The sequence below is a fragment of the Sciurus carolinensis genome, chromosome 15 (assembly GCF_902686445.1).
Source record: "Sciurus carolinensis chromosome 15, mSciCar1.2, whole genome shotgun sequence".
Lineage (NCBI taxonomy): Eukaryota > Metazoa > Chordata > Mammalia > Rodentia > Sciuridae > Sciurus > Sciurus carolinensis.
In genome coordinates this window covers 32,375,306-32,396,915 of record NC_062227.1, presented here as the reverse complement: position 1 = coordinate 32,396,915, position 21,610 = coordinate 32,375,306, and the positions used below count along the sequence as shown (strand labels likewise).

At 42.2% G+C, this 21,610-nt stretch overlaps 1 non-coding gene across 1 annotated transcript; it reads right to left on the bottom strand.

Moving 5' to 3' along the window:
* Positions 1–895: 895 nt before the first annotated feature.
* Trnaa-cgc (transfer RNA alanine (anticodon CGC)) lies at positions 896–968 on the bottom strand. The gene has a single exon. It is a non-coding gene; the product is annotated as a tRNA-Ala (tRNA).
* Positions 969–21,610: the final 20,642 nt, after the last annotated feature.

The following is a 21,610-nucleotide window of genomic DNA, read 5'->3' as shown; positions in this document are numbered from 1 at the left end:
CTGAGGGACATATCTGTTATTTTCACCTTAGCTATCATGAAGAGTGCTGCTTTGAACCATGTTTTCCAAGTATCCATTTGAATCCCACTTTTCAGTTCTTTTGGTTATCTAGCTGAGAGTGGAATTGCTGGGTCCTATGGTAATTCTGTGTTTACCTTTTTCTAGGAACTACCAGTCTGTTTTTCGGTGACTACCATTTTACATTCCAGCCAGCAACGTACTAGGGTTGCAATTTCTCCATGTCCTCACCAGTACTTATTATTTTCTGTGTTGCTGATTATAGTCATCCTAATAAGTATGAAGTTATATCTCATTTCTTTGTCCATTTTGTGCTACCATAAAAGAATACCTGAGACCGGGTAACTTAAAATGAACAGAAATATACTTTTTCCTGTTCTGGAGGCTAGGAAGTCCAAAATCAAGGGGACTTCACTTGTCAAGGGGCTTGCTATATCATCCCTTGGTAGAAGGACAGAGAGAGACAAAAAGACAAAATGAGCTGAACTCATTCTTTTATAAGGAACCCACTCTTGCAATAACGAACACACTCCCACAATAATAGCATCAATCAATGCATGAGAGCAGCCTTCGTGACCTGATCTTCTCTTGAGGGATTCACTTCTTCATACTGTTAAAACTGTGATGAAGTCTCCAACACACACTTTTTGGGGAACACATTCAAATCTTAGCACTCACTGTGGTTTTGATTTACATTTCCTTAATGACTAATATGTTCAACATCTTTTCTTAGGCTTCTGGACCATTCGTGCATCTCTGTCTTATGAATTTATTTATTTATTCATTTATTTACAAATGATGGACACTTATAAGAGCCACATCCCCAGTCCCTTTCTTTTTATTTTTTTATTTAATTTAATTTTTTTTTTTTTTTTTTTGGGGACGCTGGGGATTGAACCCAGGGCCTTGTGCTTGCGAGGCAAGCACTCTACCAACTGAGCTATATCCCCAGCCCTCTTTTTATTTTTTTTAAGATAGGGTCTAGCTAAGTTGCTCAGGGCCTTGCTAAGTTACTGAGGCTGGTTTTGAACTCAGCCTCCCAAGAGCCATTGGGATTACAGGGTCCCAGCCATTTTTGTATCTCTTTTGGTGTTATCTTTCTTTGTGAACCCTATGAACATATTCTCTCTTTGACATAAAGAGTAAATCAATTTTAAAAGGAAAAAACAAGGACTAGGTACACGAAGAGAAAACTAGATTACATAGTAGAGTAATGGTCCTCAATGATCCTAATTCCTGAGACCTGTGAATACATTACCTGGTAAAGGAACTTTCCAGATACCATTAAAGAGCCTCCAATGGAGAGGTCATCCTGGATGATATGGGTGGGACCAATATAATTACAAGGGCCCTGATGAGGCAGGAGTTCATCAGAAAAGGATAAATGATCCTGGGAAGCAGATGTCAAGAGAGGAAGAGACAGAAACAGAGAAAGATATGACGGTGTGACATTGTGAGATGTAGGTAGGAATCCTTGAGCTGAGGATGTCAGGGGCCTCTAGAACTGGAAAAGGCAAGGAAAGAGGTCTCCCCAGAGCCTCCAGAGAAAAGCAGCCCTGCCCAGACCTTGATTTTAGGACTCCTATCTTACAGAATTGCAAGATGATACATTTATATTATTTTAGGCTATTAAGTTTATGACTTCAAATTTGTTACAGCAGGGCTGGGGATATAGCTAGGTTGGTAGAGAGCCTGCTTCACATGCACAAAGCCCTGGGTTCAATCCCCAGCACCACCAAAAAAAAAAAAAAAAAAAAAAATTGTTACAGCTGCAACAGAAAACTAATACAAACAGAAATGTCCTGTAATAACCTCCTCATCAACACTTTACTCTCAGGAACACAGTGAAGTCCCACACATTGCCTAAATCTCTGAAGGGGAAAAACCATGCACCATAGAGGGCAAAATCGGTTGTCCCCTGAAGTGTGAAAGATGTCAGTGACAAGCAACCCACCGTCTGTCTCAGACGCATCTCCAGGGGGAATGCTGGGCTCGACTCCCATTTGACAAGTGTACATGACGAGAGGACTGAGAGTCTTGTGGAAACGGGAGAGATGATCATCCTTCAAGGACAGTGAGCAAGTGCTGCAGAATCCAAAGCCAACCGACCTCTTTGTTCCCACTGACGGTCTTGTCACCTTCATCAGGGAGAACTTTGAAACCTGCCTGGCATTCCCTTTCCCTCTGGTCTGCTCCCAGAGCCTAGCTGTCACGGGCAACCCCTGTCCATCTGCAGGTTTCCCGTCAGCTGGAATGTCTGCATGTGGTTAGGCTTCATGTCCATCCTCTCTCAAATCCTCAAATATGTTCCTCCTCTGATGCGTGGGAGTCAGTCCTGAACGATGAAAGACCCAATAACCGGCTGGGTGACAGGTCCAAAGAGCTGATGGTCTGTAAATGTTTTCCAGCTTTTTCTAGCTTTAGATGAATGAGAATACCACCCTATCACCACCTTCATAAAAAAGAAAACTTTGGATCTAGGCCAGCTGTGACCTAAAAATTCACCTAAAACGTATTGAAGAATCATTGAAAACCAGAGATCTATAGCTCAGGAATAAGCCTGAACAAAACAATGCTATTTCTTAGAATCCAAAAACAAAATAGTTGCTATTTAAGGGGAATGTCTCAGTCCCTTTAGGTTGCTATAAAAGATACCTTAGGCCAGGCTTGGTGACACTTGCCTGTAATCCCAGTAGCTCACGAGGCTGAGGCAGGAGGATAGCAAGTTCAAAGCCAGCCTCAGCAACTTAGTAAGTCCTTAAGCAACTTAGAAGACCCTGTCTCTAAATAAAAAAATAAAAAGGGACCAAAATGTGGCTCAGTGGTTAGCACCCCTGGTACCAAAAACTAAATAAATAAAAAATACCTTAGAGTGGGTAATTTATAAGCAGCAGTTTACTGCTCATAGTGAAGGAAGCTGAGGAGTCCAAAATCTAATTTCCAGCAGACTCAATGTCTGGTGAAGGCTGGCTCTCTGCTTTCTGAACACAGAAAGTATGTTCACATGGCACAAGAGTGCAAGGGTGCTCAATTCAGCCATAAAAGGGATTATATTATGGGATTGTAAAGGCACTAATCTAATCCCCTATCCGAGGGTGGATCTCACAACTCAAATAATTCATAAAGGCTCTACCTCTTCATACTATTACATTGGGTGATGGCTTCTAACAGATGATTTGGGGAGAATATCAACTACATTCAGGCCATAACGAAGAGGGAGTACTATCAGTCCTAGGGAAACATTCTCCAGAATGTAGAATTTTGCCACTGATGAGAATAATAATGATATTTCCTGGGCATCTGCTACAGTAGTCCCGAAGTTGTCTTGCTAACAACCACACACTTCCAGGCATGAAGACTGGGTTGGATTTACCACCCCTCCCCTGCTCACTTTGTGAACCCTGATCAGTCCAAGTCAATCAATTATTTCATCTCTTTGGCCACAGTGAATGGTCCAAAAATAGACACCCAATGCAGACTGAACCAATCAACACTTGGCATTTCATAAGCCACTGGCTCCAGAGACCATAGCACATGACCAAATACAGCTTCATCCAAAGATGACCTGGACTTCTGACCCATGATGAAGGAAGAGACCTTCTCTCTTCTCTTTCTGACACTGATGAAGCATGCAATCCTGTGCAGCCAGAGCATTTGTCTGGCAAGGAGGAAGGGAGACCATCTAGGATGTGGCCAAAATCTTGAAGGGCCGTGATAACCTAATTGGGTAACTAGATTAAAATAACCCTGAAGCCCGCTCTCTGGATTTTCAATGACATGAAGCAATGAATTCCTTGGTGTGTGTTGCTTACAACTCAGTCAATGGCACATTAACTGATACACCACGTCTGGGGCGTTTCCACACCTTCTGTCTCAATTTTTGCCACCGTCCATTGATGGAAATTTTATTATCTCCTTTTGGCAAATGAAGAAACTGAGGTAAGAGATGTCAGGTGTTCTACACAAGTTTAAACTGCTAGTCAGTGGCGAACCCAGAATATGGTCTCAGGTGTGTTCAGACCTATAGCCTCTGCCTTCCACCATGTTCTAGGAGCGCTTGTTGAAATACTTGGGGATTCAGCACTTAGGCGAGATGCCCCCACATCACCCTCTGCAATAATTCTACAGACAACTCCCAAGAGAGATTGTTCCTATTGTCATAGGACCTGCCACATTTCACATGTGGCATCCTGTTCCAGTGGTATAGTTCTTGCAAGTATTGATGAATTTTAAAGGATGACAGTAAATCCCTCATTGCAGGAGACTCTGCACAAAGATCTGAAAGTACTCTCATTGCACCTTAGGCAGCAGAACTTAACTCCAAGGTCCCAAAAGTAATCCTTTGTCTAATATAAACTTATCAATCTGTTTAGATAAGTCATTTAAAATTGTCTTCTCATTTGAAAATTGGGAGTTAGTGGACATGGTGGTGCACACCTGTAAATCCAGCAACTCAGGAGGCTGAAGCAGGAGGATCCCAAGTTCAAGGCCAGCCTCAGCAACTTAGCAAGGCTCCAAGCAACTTAGTGAGACCCTGTCTCAAAATAAAAAATGAAAAGGGCTGGGGATGTGACTCCGTGCTTAAGTGCCCCTGGGTTCAATGCCCAATACTCTCCTCGACCCCCCCCCCAAAAAAAAAGAAAAGAAGAAAAGGAAAATTGGGAGTTAACAACATGAATCTTCTTTGTACTCAGAGAAGTTTATAAATGGAATCAGACTGAGAAAAATAACCTAAAAAGATGCTAAGGGCTGGATTTTTTCCAGTAATAACAGACAATGAAATAATCCCACATTAATGATATGATCACGATTTCCAATGTGCTGATTTCATCTCTACATTGTCTAGCTTGAGTTCCCTATTAGCAAACAAACAAAATATTTTCATTGTAAAATACACACGTGGGCATGACTCCTTAATAGTCAAGGAGTTTTTCCAGCCTGAATAGAAAAGAAAATCTTTCAAAGACCTGGAACCACACCTGGTATCTGGGACTGAAGAATCCTCCAACATTCTACTCCGACTTCTGCTTACCAAGCTCTGTGACAGGAGACTCACCACACTTCATGATGCCCAAACTCTATTTCAGACATTTTTATCTGGTCCAAAGTATCCCGTGTTTTGAACCCAAATTTGTATCTCTCCAAGAAATAGGCTTTGGAGTTGGTGGACCTGAGTTCTAAAGATTGTACTCCAAGTGCCACCTTAAGGTGGTACTTCACCCTTCCAAGCCCAGGATCCTTAGTTTTTAAAACAGAGATAAGGGACTGGAGTTGTAGCTGAGTGGTAGAGCACTTGCCTAGCATGTGTGAGGCACTGGGTTTGATTCTCAACACCACATAAAAATAAATAAATAAAATAAAGGTCTATCAACATCTAAAAAATTATTTTATAAAAAAATAAATATGGAGCTAATCCCTACCACAGACCATTAATATATGGTTTAAAAGAGATAACTGAGTGCCAGGTATAGGGGTGCACACCTACAATCCCAGCTACCCAGGAGGCTGAGGCAGGAGGATTGCAACTTTGAGGACAGCCTGGGCAACTTAGCAAGATCCTCTCTCAAAATAAAATAAGAAAAGGGATGGGGGCGCTGTAGCTTCGTGGTGGAGCATTTGCTTAGCAAGTGCCAGGCCCTGGATTCAATCCCCAGAACTAAGAGAAAGAGGTACTGTGTATAAAGTGCATAGCACCTAGACCTGGCACTGAGGGTAAGCCTGGACACATGATAGCTATTATTAGCTCTCTTAGAGGAGACCCCTGAGGCTACTGAATAGGGTTGCCAGATTTAGCTAATGAAAATAAGGGAAAACAGACCCTGGTTTCCATCTCCAGCAATGCAGAAAAAAAAAAAGCAAAAAAAAAAAAAAAAAAAAAAAAACAGGAAGCCCATTGAAATTTGAATTTCAGATAACACTTTTTTTTTTTTTTTTTTTTTTTAGTATAAGTATGGTTCATGCAATATTTGGGACACACTTATACCAAAATATTATTGTTCATCTAAAATTCAAATTTCTCTGAACATCCTCCTGTATTTTATCTAGCACCCCTTCTGTTTATGCAATGGGACCATCAAGGATGGGAAACAGGTTGAGGATTCCTTGTAGGGAATACTTAGAATTGGGGATTTATGTAGATTTTAAAATGTGTGTGCATACATCATGAGACGTCTGGGGGATGGGATTCAAGTCTAAACATGAAGTTAATTTACAATTCACCTACGTCTTCTACACAGAGCCTGAAGGAACTAGTGTACAATATATTTGCATTTTGACTGTGACTTGTCCCGTAGGGTCAGGTGTGGAATTTTCCACTTGTGCTCAAAAAGTTTTATATTCTGGAGCATTTTCAGATTTCAGATTTTCAGATTAGGGAGGCTCAGTCTCTAGTGGAAATAAATGGTGCGACCACAGCAGAAAGGATATAAAGGCAACTCCACAAACCCAGTGGAGACACTTGAATAGGAGTACCTGCTGCCCAGCGTAGAATCAGCTCCAGTTCCTTAAAAACACACCCAGCCATGCAGGGAAACACACAGCTCCTCACAAGGGTCCGTCTCCTCCTCACTTGGAGATCTCTATTCTTCTGAAAAAAAATCAACCTTAAGAACTAACACTTGACATGAAGCACCATATAATTACTATTACCTCATATGAAAGAAGTTTTTTGTTGTTGTTGTTTTTGGTTTGTGTGTGTGTTTTGTGGTGCTAGGGATTGAACCCAGGGCCTTGTGCTTGCGAGGCAAGCACTCTACCCAACAGAGCTATATCCCCAGCCCATGAAAGAAGTTTTAGCTCAAAAAATTTATCAAGTGTCTACTTGTTCCAGATTGTTTCATTTAAACTTTCAAATATATATTGAGCATATTTTTTGTCTCAGCTGCAGTAATGGTGGATATAAACTAAGACTAAAACAGGACCCCACCTTCAAGAATTTCACTCTCTGAGTGGGAGAAAATCTTTTCCACACACACTTCAGACAGAGCACTCATCTCCAAAGTTTATAAAGTACTTAAAAAACTTTACACACAAAATACAAAGAACCCAATCAATAAATGGGCTAAGGAAATGGGCAGACACTTCACAGAAGAAGATATACACGCAATCAACAAATATATGAAAAAGTGCTCAGCATCCCTGGTAATTAGAGAAATGCAAATTAAAATCGCCCTAAGATTTCATCTAACTCCAATTAGAATGACTATTATCAAGAACACAAGCAATAATAAGTGTTGGCGAGGATGTGGGGGAAAAGGCACACTCATGCATTGCTGGTAGAGTTGCAAATTGGTGCAGCCACTCTGGAAAGCAGTATGGAGATTCCTCAGAAAGCTTGGAATGGACCCACCATTTGACCCTGCTATCCCACTCCTCGGTTTATACCCAAAGGACTTAAAATCAGCATACTACAGTGATGCAGCCACATCAATGTTCACAGCAGCTCAATTCACAATAGCTAGATTGTGGAACCAACCTAGATGCCTTTCAATTGATGAATGGTTAAAGAAATTGTGGTATATATACACAATGGAATATTACTCAGTCATAAAGAAGAGTAAAATACGGCATTTGCTGGTAAATGGATGAAGTTGGAAAATATCATGCTAAGTGAAATAGGCCAAGCCCAAAAAAACCAAAGACGGAATGTTTTCTCTGATAAGTGCATGACAATATATAATGATGGGGAGTGGCGGGGGGAAGAGAAGAATGAAGGAACTTTGGATGGTGTAGAGGAAAAAGTGGTAGGAGGGGGTGGGAATGGAAAAACAGTAGAATGAAACAGACAGTATTACCCTATATATATGTATGATTACATGAATGGTGTGAATATACATTGGGTACAACAATAGAAATGAAAAGCTGTACCCCATTTGTGTACAATGAATCAAAATGTGTCTGTAAAAATAAAAAACATTTTAATTTAAAAAAAAAGAATTTCACTCTGTGCAATGGTCTCTGACGATTTTTTAGTATTTGTCACTTGAATAAAAAGAGAAAAATTGTATAAATATTTATATAAATATAAATTTATATATTAATCATATATATCCTACCATATATAATAATGACCAGCATATATGTATGTATATATATATATATATATATATATATATATATATAATATGCATATAATAAAACATTTTTTGTTTGTTTGTTTTGAGTACCTGGGATTGAATCCAGAGACAATTTATCACTGAGTCACATCCCATGCCCTTCTGATTTTTCATTTTGAGATAGGGTTGCCTAGGCCCTTGCTAAGTTGCTGAGGCTGGCCTTGAACTCATGATCCTCCTGCTTCAGCCTCCTGAGCAGCTGGATTACAAATGTGCACCACAACGCCCAGCAAGAAAAGTCTTTTTTGAAAGCATGTTAGTATGAAAGAGGGTAAGGCAGAGAACCAGCACCAAATTAGCATAATTCAAGCATAGAGTGCAGTTGACAAAAGAGAATTAACTTCCATTTAAAAAGTTTATGCATGGGTCTGGGGGTGTAGCTCAGTGGTAGAGCACTTGCCTAACATGTATGAGGCACTTGGTTTGATTCCCATCACCACCAAAAATAAAAATACGTTTATACAATATAGAAAAAATCCCGGAAACAAAACAAATGTAAACTCTGAAAATAATTTGTTCACATTCAATCTTAGAAAGATCACTCGGCAGGTCGGGTACAGTGGCACATGCCTGTAATTCCAGTGGCTCAGGAGGCTGAGACAGGAGGATTGAAATTCAAAGCCTGCCTCAACAACTTAGCCAGGTCTTGTCTCCAAATTAAAAAAAGGACTGGGGACGTGGCTCAGTGATTGAGCACCCCCAGGTTCAACCCCCAGTACCAAATTAAAAAAAAAAAAAAAAAAAAAAAAAAACACTCTACGGGAGATGAGAACATTCTAAATGAAGTCTTAGAAAGTTGAATTAAAGCAGTACATTACATTAGATTATTATGTCCAAATAGTATATACCCTGGGATTACCCAAAGACTTAACTACTATTAGTAAGAAAATAATATGCAAATTATTATGGCTAATTATTAGCACAGGAATGTTGTGAGAATTAAATGAGTTGATGTACATAAAGCACTTAGACACAGTCTGGCATAGAGTAATTTCTAATATTGGTTTTGCTGTTATAGTAAAGTATACTAAACATTAAGTTTGCCATTTTAACCAATTTTAAGTGTACATTTCAGCAGCATTAAGTCTATTCACATTGTTGTGTGACCTTCACTACTAACCAACTCCAGATATTTCTCATTACACACCAAACTGAAACTCAGTGCCCTTTAAACAATAATTGCTCATTCTGGCCTTCTCTCAGCTCCTTGTAACCTCGACTTTCTTTCCTGTCTTTCTGTTTTTCTACTCTGAGGACCTCTCTTGTAAGTGCAATCATACATTTGTCTTTTTGTGAATGGTTATTTCACTTAGCATAATGTTAAGGAGTTCATTAGTATCACAGCATGTTCCAGAATCTCATTTCTTTTTTTTTTTTTGGTACCAGGGATTGAACCCAGGGGTGCTCAATCCCTGAGCCACATCCCCAGTCCTTTTAAATATTTTATTTTGAGACAGGGTCTTACTAAGTTGCTTAAGGCTTCACTATGCTGCTGAGGCTGACTCTGAACTTGTGATCCTCCTGCCTCAGCCTCCCAAGCTGCTGGGATGTGCCACTGCACCTGACCTCATTCCTTTTTAATGCTGAATAATATTCCATTACACACACACACACACACACACACACACATATAAAATCCATTCATCTGCTGATGGACATTTGGGTTTTTCCCACCTTTTGGCTCTTGTGAATAATGCAGCTTGTGGACCAAGATGAGTACATGTGTCCCTGAGTGTCCGCTTTCAGTGATTTTGAGTATATACTTAGGTTTGGGGATCATACGGTAATTCTGTGTTTAATTTTTCTTTGTTTTGTTTCTTTGTCGTTGGTTTTGTTTTGCTGCATACTGGGGGTTGAACCCAAGGGCACTCTACCACTGAGCTACATTACCCCAGACCTTTTTAGTATTCTTATAATTTTAATCTTATTTTGAGATAAGGTCTCTCTAAATTGCTCAGGCTGGCCTCAGATTTGCCATCCTCCTGCCTCGGCCTGGGTCACTGGGATTGCTGGCGGAGGCCATACTCTTTCCACAGTGGCTGTACCCGTTTACATTCCCATTCCCACAAGCAGCTTAGGAGGGTTCTGTTTCTCCACATTCTGGTCAACACTTACTATTTTCTGGTGTTGCCATTGAAAATAGTTCTCTGAATGGATGCAAAGTAGTATCTATTTTGATCTTGATTTATACTTCCCTAGTGATCCTACATCAGTTCCTAACTACAATTACATAACAATTAAAAAGAGTAAAATGAGCCTATGAAACAGAGAAATTCAGACAGGAGGAAGGTTTAAGGAATGCCGGTTATCTACCCGCCTGCCTTAAGGACTAAAATTTGCATTGCATTCCTAAGTTAATTTTTGCATGAGATTATTAAGTAATGGTAGAGTTTTAGAGAGCTTCTCAAATTCAAATTAACACAACAGAGGGAGAATCAAAGGCTTGGCAAAACCAGAACTCCAGACTGAGGGTCTAGAACTTACTTACTTAGCTCCTAAGCAAACATGAAGACAATAGAAACTCACCCTACTTAAACTGTCTTAAATTTGCTTATCTGAAGCTTAAATTCTGCGTTAAATAGTAACGGTACATCAGAGGCATCCCCGTTTCCAGCCTGAAGGTCAGGTGAGGCGTTGAATTAGATGCATTGAGTCCCGGGGAACCCCCTGGGTTCTTGAGTAAGAAACTGATAGGATGGAAAACAATGTCTGAGGAATGCGGCCCCACCTGAGAGAAAGGAGAAAGTCCTGGGCTTGAGGTCAGATAGATCTGAGTTCTAATCTCAGCACGGAGACCAACTGTGACCTTAAGCAATTCAGTGGACCTAAGCCTCACTTTCCTCATCTGTAAAATGATCATAGTATTTGCCTCATAGAATTAATACAAGAATTAAATAAAATAATGTATAGCATAGCTTAGCATCACGCCTGCTAGTAGTTTTTCAGTATGCATTCCTTCATCCTTTCACTCATTGATAAGCTGATATGGCTTCCAAAAACCAAAGACACCGTTTCCATCAAGGAGTTGTGTTTGGAAGGGGAATCTGTGAATGTATACATATATAAGCTGATTTAAAAAGTGAGATATTATGAAGAGACAGAACAGGGTACAATGAGAGAATAAAAGAAAGAACCTATTCTGGGCCAGGGGCAGATGCAGAGGTTTTGGGCCCCTCTTCTCTGAGGAAGCTCCATTTGGGCCCTGAAGGTTGCATAGGAAAGAGCAGAAGGAGGGCTTTCCACAGCAGGAACCAGCAGAGGGGCCTGAGAAGAGCCAACAGAGTGAAGGGTAGGGGAAACCAGGGAGAAAGAGGGTCGAAGGCAAGACTTCAGATCCAGGCTGTGTTAAGACTGACACAAGCTCAACCCCTCACCCTCTACCCTCATGACTATCCTGGAGATCAAGTTCTACTCTGACTTTAGGGCTGGGGCCTTGACATAAGCATCTGAGTTTACACAAAAGTATATTCAGGAGCCTTGGCACATCGGTTAGATGGTCAGAGAACCCAGAGTGTGCGTCCTGTGTCTCGTGTCAAAAGGGTACAGCAGAAGGTCTTGCAACAGCTGGGTAGAGAGCTCTGTACAGCACCCCCATCCCCTTCCACAGGACCTGTGTGACCCGAGGCCCACTCATTCACAGCTAAGTCCCAGTCTGTATTTGTAATCACCCCTTTCTGGCCAGGGGCAGTGGCACACACTTGTAATCCCAGCAACTTGGGAGGCTGAGGCAGGAGGATCGCAAATTCCCAGCCAACTTCAGCAATTTAGCAAGACCCTAAGCAACTCAGGGTGACCGAGTCTCAAAACAAAACATAAAAAGGGGCTGGGATGTGGGGATGTTGAGCACTCCTGGCTTCAATCCCTGGTACAAAAAAAGAAAAAAAAAGAAAAAGAAATCACTCCTTCTTTATGGTCACGGGTTTGGGGCTTCAGTAGCAATCTCCAGAAATGATTTCAACATTCCTCGCTGGTCCTCAATCTTGGGAATGTGAAGACACTTTGGCATTCCAAGACCTTAAAGGACCCTGACTCTGCACTGTGTGAAAGTGCCTCAGAGTGTATCTTCAGAGAGCCAGTTACTCTAGAAAAATAGCCATCTTCTCCCCGGGGAGCCACCCTTCACCTGGCCTGAACACCTTGACATTTGAGGTGGAGGAAGTAGGCCGACGGGAGGAGAGGTGAGGGAGGCCAGAGGCCACTGGAGACTGGGACTTATCTGTGATTGCCCTGGGAGATTAGCTTCGGGCCAACACTGTCTGTGTGGGTATCACATCAGTGCCAGACTCTCTCCTCTCACAGGTCAGTTGGAATAATGAATGAATTGACATCTTGAGCTGGGGACAGTTCATAGGGGTAGGGGACAGGCAGAGTCCAGAGAAGGCAGGAGGCAACCCATAGCAAGGAGCCTGGGTGACAGACACCTTGTCCGAGAGTTACTAGCATCGATGAGCGCTGACAATCCCCTTTCCCCAGAGAAGGTCTCAAACCCTGGTAGGAGGAAAGCAGCGGAGAGAGGCAGGGAAACCCGAGGCCGCTCATGAATCTATCTGGAGAGACTGGCCAGTCCCTGCCCCTACTCCTTCAGACACTGGTCCTATTGTTGGCGAGCAACTTGGCAGTTTTTCTGAAGTGGCTAAAATTTGGCACATCCTCCAAGGCCTTTCCTGGTCAGATCAGGTGACTGTTTCCCTGAGACGTTTAGAGAAAGAAAGGATTACCTGCCTCTCCCCTCCCCCTTGAAGGCAGGTGAGACTAAATCCATTTAACTGACCAGCGCTGCCAGTTTACAAATAAAACATAAGCTATAAATGCTGCCTTTGTTCGGCTGAAACAGGCCTCCTGGCAGCCAGGTTAGATTAGCAATTTGTCCTTTGTCAGAGGATTAGCAGAGCCTCATTGTTTTAATGTTTATTTATCAATTTGCATCTTCTAGCAGTTTCACCCAGGCTCCAGGCCCCAATTCCCCCACATCCCTAACTTATAAACGGGACTGCTCATTTTACCTCCTAGGCCAAAGACCTCACAAAGCTGGATTGGAGCACACCTCCGAGAAACACGTGCAAATCCCCCTCAGCTTTTCTTCTGCTCAGGTTCAAGTTATTTGGCTGCAGAGCAGAAATGACAGCCCCAGCAAGGGACAAGAGATGGTTCATCCACAGGGACACTTTCTCACCTGTACCTGTGTCATTTCTCACACAAAATTCTGCACTCAATGGTATTTATGGAATAAATAGAGTACTAGTTTTGATGCCAATCTGCCCTCGGGTGGTTGGAGAAGTCTCTGCAAGCCCAAAGATTTCTTTTAGATTTTGGCATGCTTGCATGGATCTGAGATGGGTAACAATGACCTCTCCAAGCTGACAAAGCACGAGGTTCTCCAAAGATTCTGACCAATGGTTATCACGTTCTCCCAAAAAAAACATTATATGTTCGGCTCCTAATTGTACATGATTTTTCACAGGAGAACGCTTTAGCTCAGCGTGACAGTGCTTGCCTAGCATGCACAAGGCCCTGGTTTGATCCCCAGCTTCACAAAAATAAATAAAATAAAGACAAAATTCAATGTAGCCTCCTTAACTATAAAAATGCACCAGTCTGACCAGGGATACTGATCATGGAGGGTCCATGCATGTATGGGCCAGGGGTGTACAGGAACTCTGTGGCTTCCTCTCAATTTTGCTGTGTACCTAAAACTGCTTTTAAAAGTAGTATTTTTTTTTTTTTTAATTTTAAAGCTTTCCTATTTTTTTCAGAACTGCAAAAATATTTTTCCAAATGAAAGCTTATGTGAAATAAGCAATATTGTGTCATATTGACCCTCGTGGCACACCTCAGAGGGATGTGCTGGTTCTGTAGGACACAGTTCAAAATTCCCGGATTAGGTAAGGGCATCCATCTACTCTCCTTCAGCGTGGGCTCTGAGATGAGCTATTTCTTTGCCTACTCATCCTCCCTGTGGTACCAGGCATCCCACCAGGTAATGACCTTAGTCTTGCTTCTTAACTACTAATTTGCATATTTTAGTTGTCAGCAAACATTTTGGAAAGACTTGTTTCAAAACTTCCAACAAGTCACCTCTCTACACTTGGACATTCAAGTCCTTCACAACTAGGCTTCAATTTAATGTTCCAGTTTTGTTCCTTCTAACACCTGAACTTTCACCTCTTACCTCCAACTAACCACTCAGCATCCATAACAGGACTCATAAAGTCCTAACTCACTGTCTTTGTTACAATAAGAATGCTGACTTGTTTATTGTGACCAACTTCAGACCACTTCAGCCCTTAAAGTTCAACTAGTGGAGTCTTTAAATTTTTGCTGCTCCTGGGCTAATACTAGCTCATAGGGCAGTGTGTGTGTGTGTGTGTGTGTGTGTGTGTGTGTGTGTGTGTTGTTATTTGGGATTGTGAACTTATATTCTATGAGACTTTATCTGTCTGAATTCAATGCAGCCTGCGTTGACGGCATATCCTTCCAGATCAGTTCTTCATTTGTCTCTACCAGGTTCCCAAACCCACAGAGTAATATCATCAAAGCACTATATTTGCATAAACCAGTTGGCTTTGGTGCTCCTGGACCACCTGGGTAGAGTCAGTTTAAACCCCAAACCTCTGTGAGAGAGCTATTGTTTGGGATTCTCATAGGACACATCCTATTCCAGTCAAATCTCAGGTCAAGTTCCCTTGTCTTACTTTGCTGAGAGATTAATTTCTCCTCTTCAGTTCCATCCTTTCATTGAGAGAGTGGCTTTTTTACTATTCCTGATTTATGCAGGTCTTGGATCCCCTCCATTCCTTGGGCATTAAAATCCATGTTTCCAGGCTAAGGAGATCACCAAACAAGCCTGTCAGTTCCTCTTCTCCTTGCAGACCTTGAGCATTTCCTTTATATCGTTATGAACTCAGTTATACAATTTAAAATATCTCTGTTATACTTTATCTGGAATTCTCAAGTGTTTTATAGTGGGGGGTGGAGTTCAGACTGTTAAGTTCTGCAATTCTTGTAGGATTGTTTCTCCCACTAGAGCATAAGTTCCCATGTACATTTCTTTGCATTGTACACATCACACCCAAAACTGCACCAAGCACATTTCAAATGATCAACAGTCGAGTTCAGTGGTTACACTTGTAAGCGACTCAGGAGGCTGAGGCAGAGGATCACAAGTTTGAGGGCAGCCTGGGCAACTTAGTGAGACTCAGTCTCAAAATTAAAAAAAAAAAAAATGTTTAAAGGGCTGGGAATTAGCTCATTGTAGAGCACCCCTGGGTTCAATTCCCAGTACTGTGAATGGTCAAGAAACATAAGATAAATGAGTGACATCTGTCCTATTCCTGTCCTGACATCATTGCTTCAGAGACAGATGAACCAGTCTTGACTCTGTAACTAACCAGCTGTAGGACCTTGAGCAAATTATTTCTCTAAATCTGCATTTTCTGATGTGCAAAATGGATAAAATTCCCATCTGACATGTAAGTAGGAAGATTCAGACATGTATAATGCAGCTAGCATACTGCTGGCTGGTGCTCACTCATAACGCGGGGCCAGAGGACGAACAATGAATGTTTTCTACCCAGTGGAAACGGCTATATCTGACACATCAAAATCCTTCTGTTGTTCATTGTATACCTCAAGCTATAGCCTGAACCTAAAGAAACAAAAATTTTTTATGAGTTACTATTAAGAACTTTCACATATATTTCAAAATTTCCTCCAACCTGATAAATCAAATGTTTTTCCTTTTTAGAGGACTTCAGAGAGGTTAAGTGTATTTCTAGCCTTGCCCAGTAAGTGCAGGAAAAAAACAAAACTTAGTCCCAGAATAAGTTCAGATACCATAAGTTAATTAAATCCTGGATGTGTTGGCCTCAGCTATGTCTGTGGCCTCAGACTTTAGACGATTTGATCAACATGTCATAGAAGCAATTTGGAAATAAAGACAAAAATGTGACTACCAAGTCTCCTCTCCCATCCAAAATATCCTCCAACACGGGGCAGCCTCTCTTCACCAATGCCTGGCTCCCTGGGAGCGTCCAGCCATCCTGAAGACCTTGAAAACTGTGACTGAGATGGCTGCCTCAAGTTTACATTTACTCCAAAGTATTGGTAAGGTGGTAAGGTATGTTGCCATCCGCAACAGGAGACAAGAGGTCAAAGGAGCCGAGAAAGGAAAAAAAAAAAAAAAAAATAGGAAAGTTAGCTTTAAGAGCTAATGTATCAAAGGGCATGACGGCAAACACCTATAAATAATCCCAGAGGTTCAGGGAGGCTGAAGCAGGAGGATTACAAGTTTGAGGCCAGCCTCAGCAACTTAGGGAGACCCTAAGCAACTTAGTGAGACACTGACTCAAAATGAAAAATAAAAAGGGCTGGGGATGTGACTCAGTGGTTAAGCACCCCTGGGTTCAATCCCTGATACCAAAAAAAAAAAAAAAAAAGAAAGAGGCCATAGGCTCTAAGCCCCCAGCAGATTCAGAATAGTCCCAACTATTTGTGAGCAAATGTAGATGCTATGTTTCATATTAAACACCATGTGAGGTTTCCAAAATAACATACCTAGGAGTTTAAACCTTAAAGGGAAACATGCCACCACACAGGAAAGGCAGTGCTTGGAGGCAGCTTGGTGAAGATGGGCGAGCCGGCTTGGAGATCTGGGAAGACGGGACCCGGGAGAGCGCTCAGCAGGGCGTCTGTGGGCGCCATGGCACAGTGGAAAAACTCAGGCTCCCAGAGTGGCCCATCAAGGCTGTAGAAGGACCGGCCACCGTCAATCAGCTCGTGTGAAATAAACCAAATTTCTCACTTCCTGAAGAACATCACTGGGAAACGCAAAGGTGAAAGTTCAGCTAAGAAAGACTGAGGGTCCTGGCCCTGGAATTTTCTGACAAGATGGAGTCAGGAAAAATAAATGAACGTGTGCTGCAGGCTCAGCTGTGGAACTGTGAAAGAACGCCGGCCTTGGTTGCAGGAAGGGCAAGTGTTTGTGGGCAGCTTCAGCGAGGGCTTGGGGCTGCAGGAAATGCTGCGTCCGGGCCTCTGCCCATCCCCTCTGCCATGTCCTTAACCCGGAGGGGGCTTTCTCTTCTGTGCTCAGGACAGTGAACACACTTACTCTCACAGCAAGATCTTGGTCCAATGTAGAAATAAGATGGGAAATACTTCATTTCAGTGGAACAGAATTCAGATGCATCCTGGGAAATTCTAAAATTCAGCTGGGGGGGATTAATATACCTGATTAAAACAAAAAAATTAAAGCCAAAACTAATGATAATTAGAGTTTTAAAATAGACCCCTTGTCTTTTCATCTTAATCAAGAAAAAGTCCAGAAAACTTTGGAAGTGTTAATGTTTAGCCATCTCTATATTATAATTATGTTTTTGTTCATTTAGTACCGGGTTCCTAATAACCTATATATTCAAACCTGTCACCAGAAAACAGGAAGCATAGTCAAGAGAAAAGCAAATCAGCCGCTTACTCTGGAATCAAGATGTCCTAGGAGGACAGGGAAGATCACATTTCCTAAAGCAATAATTTGAACCATCATTTGGTAATATGAAAGAGCAATGAGTGATTCTCCTCCCTGTGAGGTCTTTACCCTGGAATTGCTAGTAGAGACCAGAAACCACAAAGAAGAGAAAGGTAATCTGCTGGGCATGGTGGTACACACCTGCAATCCCAGCTACTGGGGAGGCTAAGGCAGGAGAACCCCAAGTTGGAGGCCAACCTGGGCAAAAAAAAAAAAAAAGAAGAAGAAGAAAGAGAGAAAGGCAACCCAACATTAATAATGCAGGCTGTCCTAGCTAAGGGTTAGAGAAACTAATTTCCCTTAGAGGAAAAGTTGGCATGCAAAAGACAGAACATGTAATTCCTAAAATGCATCTGAATTACTAACTCCATGAAACAAAAGGAAAAAATTCATTTACAATTCAAATTTAATAAATGACCCATCAAATTACTCAACACACTCCTGAGCCTGGAGGAGGCAGAGTTCAGTAGATAGAAGTCAGGTAGGAATAAGTGGGTTCCCTCCGAAAGGGCCTCTCAATTGACTAAGGGGGCTTGCTCTCCCAGGGAAGCAGAGAACTAGAAGTCATAATAGCCCCAGAGCCTAAGATCGTCCCAACTCCACAACATAGTTCAATGCAGAGTCAGGCAGAGACAGACAAGAAACTGAAATTCCATAGCTACATCTCACTTGTATTTATACACATCTTTTTTGTCCTTATACCTAAATAGGGATTTATTTCTTCAATGAGATATCATTAACAACCATTAAAATTTTTTCAGTGTGCAGTCTTCTTTTTTTTTGGTACTGAGGACTTAACTCAGAGGTACTTTACCACTAGGTCAAGATCTCCAACCCTTTTTTATCTTTTATTTTAGACAGTGTCTCACTAAGTTGAATAGGGCCTTGCTAAATTGCTGAAGCTGGCTTTGAACTCGAATCCTCCTGCCTTTTTTTTTTTTTTTTTTTTTTTTTTTTTTTGAGACAGACTCCCATTGCGGCACCTGCTAGCCTCAAGCGATCCTCCTGCCTCAGCCTCCCAAGTAGTTGGGACTACAGGGGCGCACCACCATGCCCAGCTCCTTGTCTTCTGACACTTGTGTACGGTTGTGTAACCACTCACACATCCAAAATGTAGAACAGTTCCATCTACCCAAACGTTTTCCCAGGACTTCATACTCGACCACTCTCTGACCCCACCCTGCTCTGGCAGCTGCTGCTCTTTCTTCTGTCCCTCTACTTTTACCTTTCCCAGAAAGTCATAAAAATGGAATCATGTGGTCCACGCCTTTTAGAGCCTGGCTTTTCCCACGCATCCTGCCTCTGAGATTCAGTCATGTTGCCGAGGTGTCAGGAGTTCATGTCTCATTACCCAGTAGGGCTCTGCAGTGTGGATGTGCCACAGTGTGTATGACCGCTCGCCAGATAAGGAACACCTGAGTCGTCTCCAGTTTGGGCTAATCCCAAGTCCACCACCTGTACAGGTTATTTTGTGAAAGTTTTTGCTTCCCTTGAGTGAATATCTAGACAGGTGATTGCTGGGTTGTCTGGTACATTAGATGTACTTGGTGAGAAACTGCAGAACTGTTTTCTAAGGTGGCGGCACAGTTTGTGCTGCTTTGCATCCCCCCCCCACTCCCCCGCACCATATAAAAGTTCCAGTTGCTTTGCATCCTCACCAGCAATTGACTGTCAGGGTTTTATGTTCTGCTTTCTTGTTTTAGCCTCTTTTTTTTTAACCTCTCAGGACTAGGTTAAATACCGGGGCACTCTACCACTAAACTACATCCCCAGACCTTTTTATTTTTTATTTTGAGACAGAGTCTTTCTAAGTTGCTCAGACTGGCCTCAAACGTGCGATCCTCCTACCTCAGCCTCCTGAGTCACGGGGACTCATGTGCTCCATCATGCCTGGCCGGATATTAGTTCTTTATCAGACATGTGATTTGCAACTATAATTGTCCCTCAATAATCATGAAGGATCAATTCCAGGACTCCCTCCCTGCCCCCAAGATTCCTAAGTCTGCATCTGCCCAAATCTCTCATGTAAAATCGCCTACAGTATGTATATAACCTATGTACATCCTTCCATAAATTTTCAGTTGTCTCTAGATAACTAACAATGCCTATCCAATGTCAATGCTGGTAAATACCTGTCATACTGTATTATTTAGGGAATGATGACAAGAAAAAAGGTGTGTACATGTTCAGTGCAGGTGTAACTCTTTTCCAGGGATTTTTCAACCCATACTTAGTTGAACCCATGGAAATGGAACTCACGGAGACAAAGGGTCAACTGTAATTTTTCCTGGTTTGTCTATTCATTCTCTAATTGTGTTAAACAAGAGTCTTTGTGTTTCAGATTACATTGAGTTATGATACAAGAGTGTGTGCTTTGAGTTTGCACTACTAAGTTCAAGAGAGACCAGAAGAGTTGATCAGCCCAAATGCCCAAGGCAGAGGATCTCTCCACTGGGAACAGGTCTAACTGCCATTGTATCCTATGCAGCCGAGTCTCTGGTATATAGTGGAGTTCAATAAAGAGTTGTTGAATAAATTACTGCATGTGATAGGGGGCAGCAGAGGGCATGCTGTGGGAAACACAGGTAGAGAAGGAGGCAGAGGCTGGAGCTGCAAGAACAGGCTAAGATCACCAACTTCATCCTACAGGCAACTGGGAGGCCCTGGGAGGTTTCCAACAAGAAAGTAATGGAGGGCTGGGCCTGGGGCTCAGTGGCAGAGTGCTTGCCTAGCGCATGTGAGGCACTGGGTTCCATCCTCAGAAAGTTACTGTTTAATATTTGCAATTTTTTGGAGGGGAAGAGGTTCTGGGGAAATTGAACTCTGGGGCACTCAACCACTGAACCACATCCCCAGCCCTATTTTGTATTTTATTTAGAGACAGAGTCTCACTGAGTTGCTTAGCACCTCACTTTTGCTGAGGCTGGCTTTGAACTTGCCACCCTCCTGCCTCAGCCTCCCAGGTGGCTGGGATTACAGGCGTGTGCCACCTCACCCAGCTTGCAATTTTTGAAAGATCACACTTCTCTCTTGAGATAGCCCACATTCTCCCTTAAATGTGTATTTACCTTCCTAACTAAACCTCTGTCGTGCAAATGTTGGAACTTTTGACCAATGCAAAGCACTTGTGAGGACGAACTGTGTATGAACAGAGCAATTTGTGGGGACCCACTGTACATGACACAATCCTCCCTCGCAGCTCCCATGCAGAACCCCACACCTCTTCCCAATCATTCCCCACGAGACTTCACTACCAAGACTGTTTTCTAAAATTCTCCATTTTCTCACCTTCTTGCTGTCTTTTGAACTTCCATGTAAATAAATTATAATTTCTTTGAGTCAGAAACCCAAGAATATCCTACTAAGATAATTATGTTATTGAAATTAATAGGTGATTTAATAATCTGCTTAGGATGGCTGCAACATGAACATTTGAATAAGCAAGCCCCTCTTTTTATGCTGCCCAATAAAGTCCTGTCAATCACTTCTCCCTGCCTTTATCTGCTCACTCAATAATTGTCCAAATGCAAGCACACATGGATGTTCACAGCCAGGTCTCAGTGTATGCAGTCGGGAAGCTGCCCTGCAGATCACTGCGTTCAGGGGACTCTCCGAGAAAAGAACGAAGTGTCCAGAAGTGGGTTCTGCCAGGCATGGTGGTGCATGTCTGTAAACTCAGCGACTTAGGAGGCTGAGGCAGGAGAATCACAAGTTTGAGGCTGGCCTCAGCAATTTAGTGAGAGCCTGTCTCAAAATAAAAAACAAAAGGACTGGGGATGCGGCTCAATGGTTAAGCACTCCTAAGTTTAATCTCCAATAAGAAGGAGAAGGAAGTGGAAGAGGGGAAGAGGAAGAAGGAGGAGGTGAAGGAAGAGAAGAAATGGGTTCTGCCTATAAAATACGGAAGGACATCTTTAAGTAGACATTATTATATTCCCAACTTAAGTGCCATTGA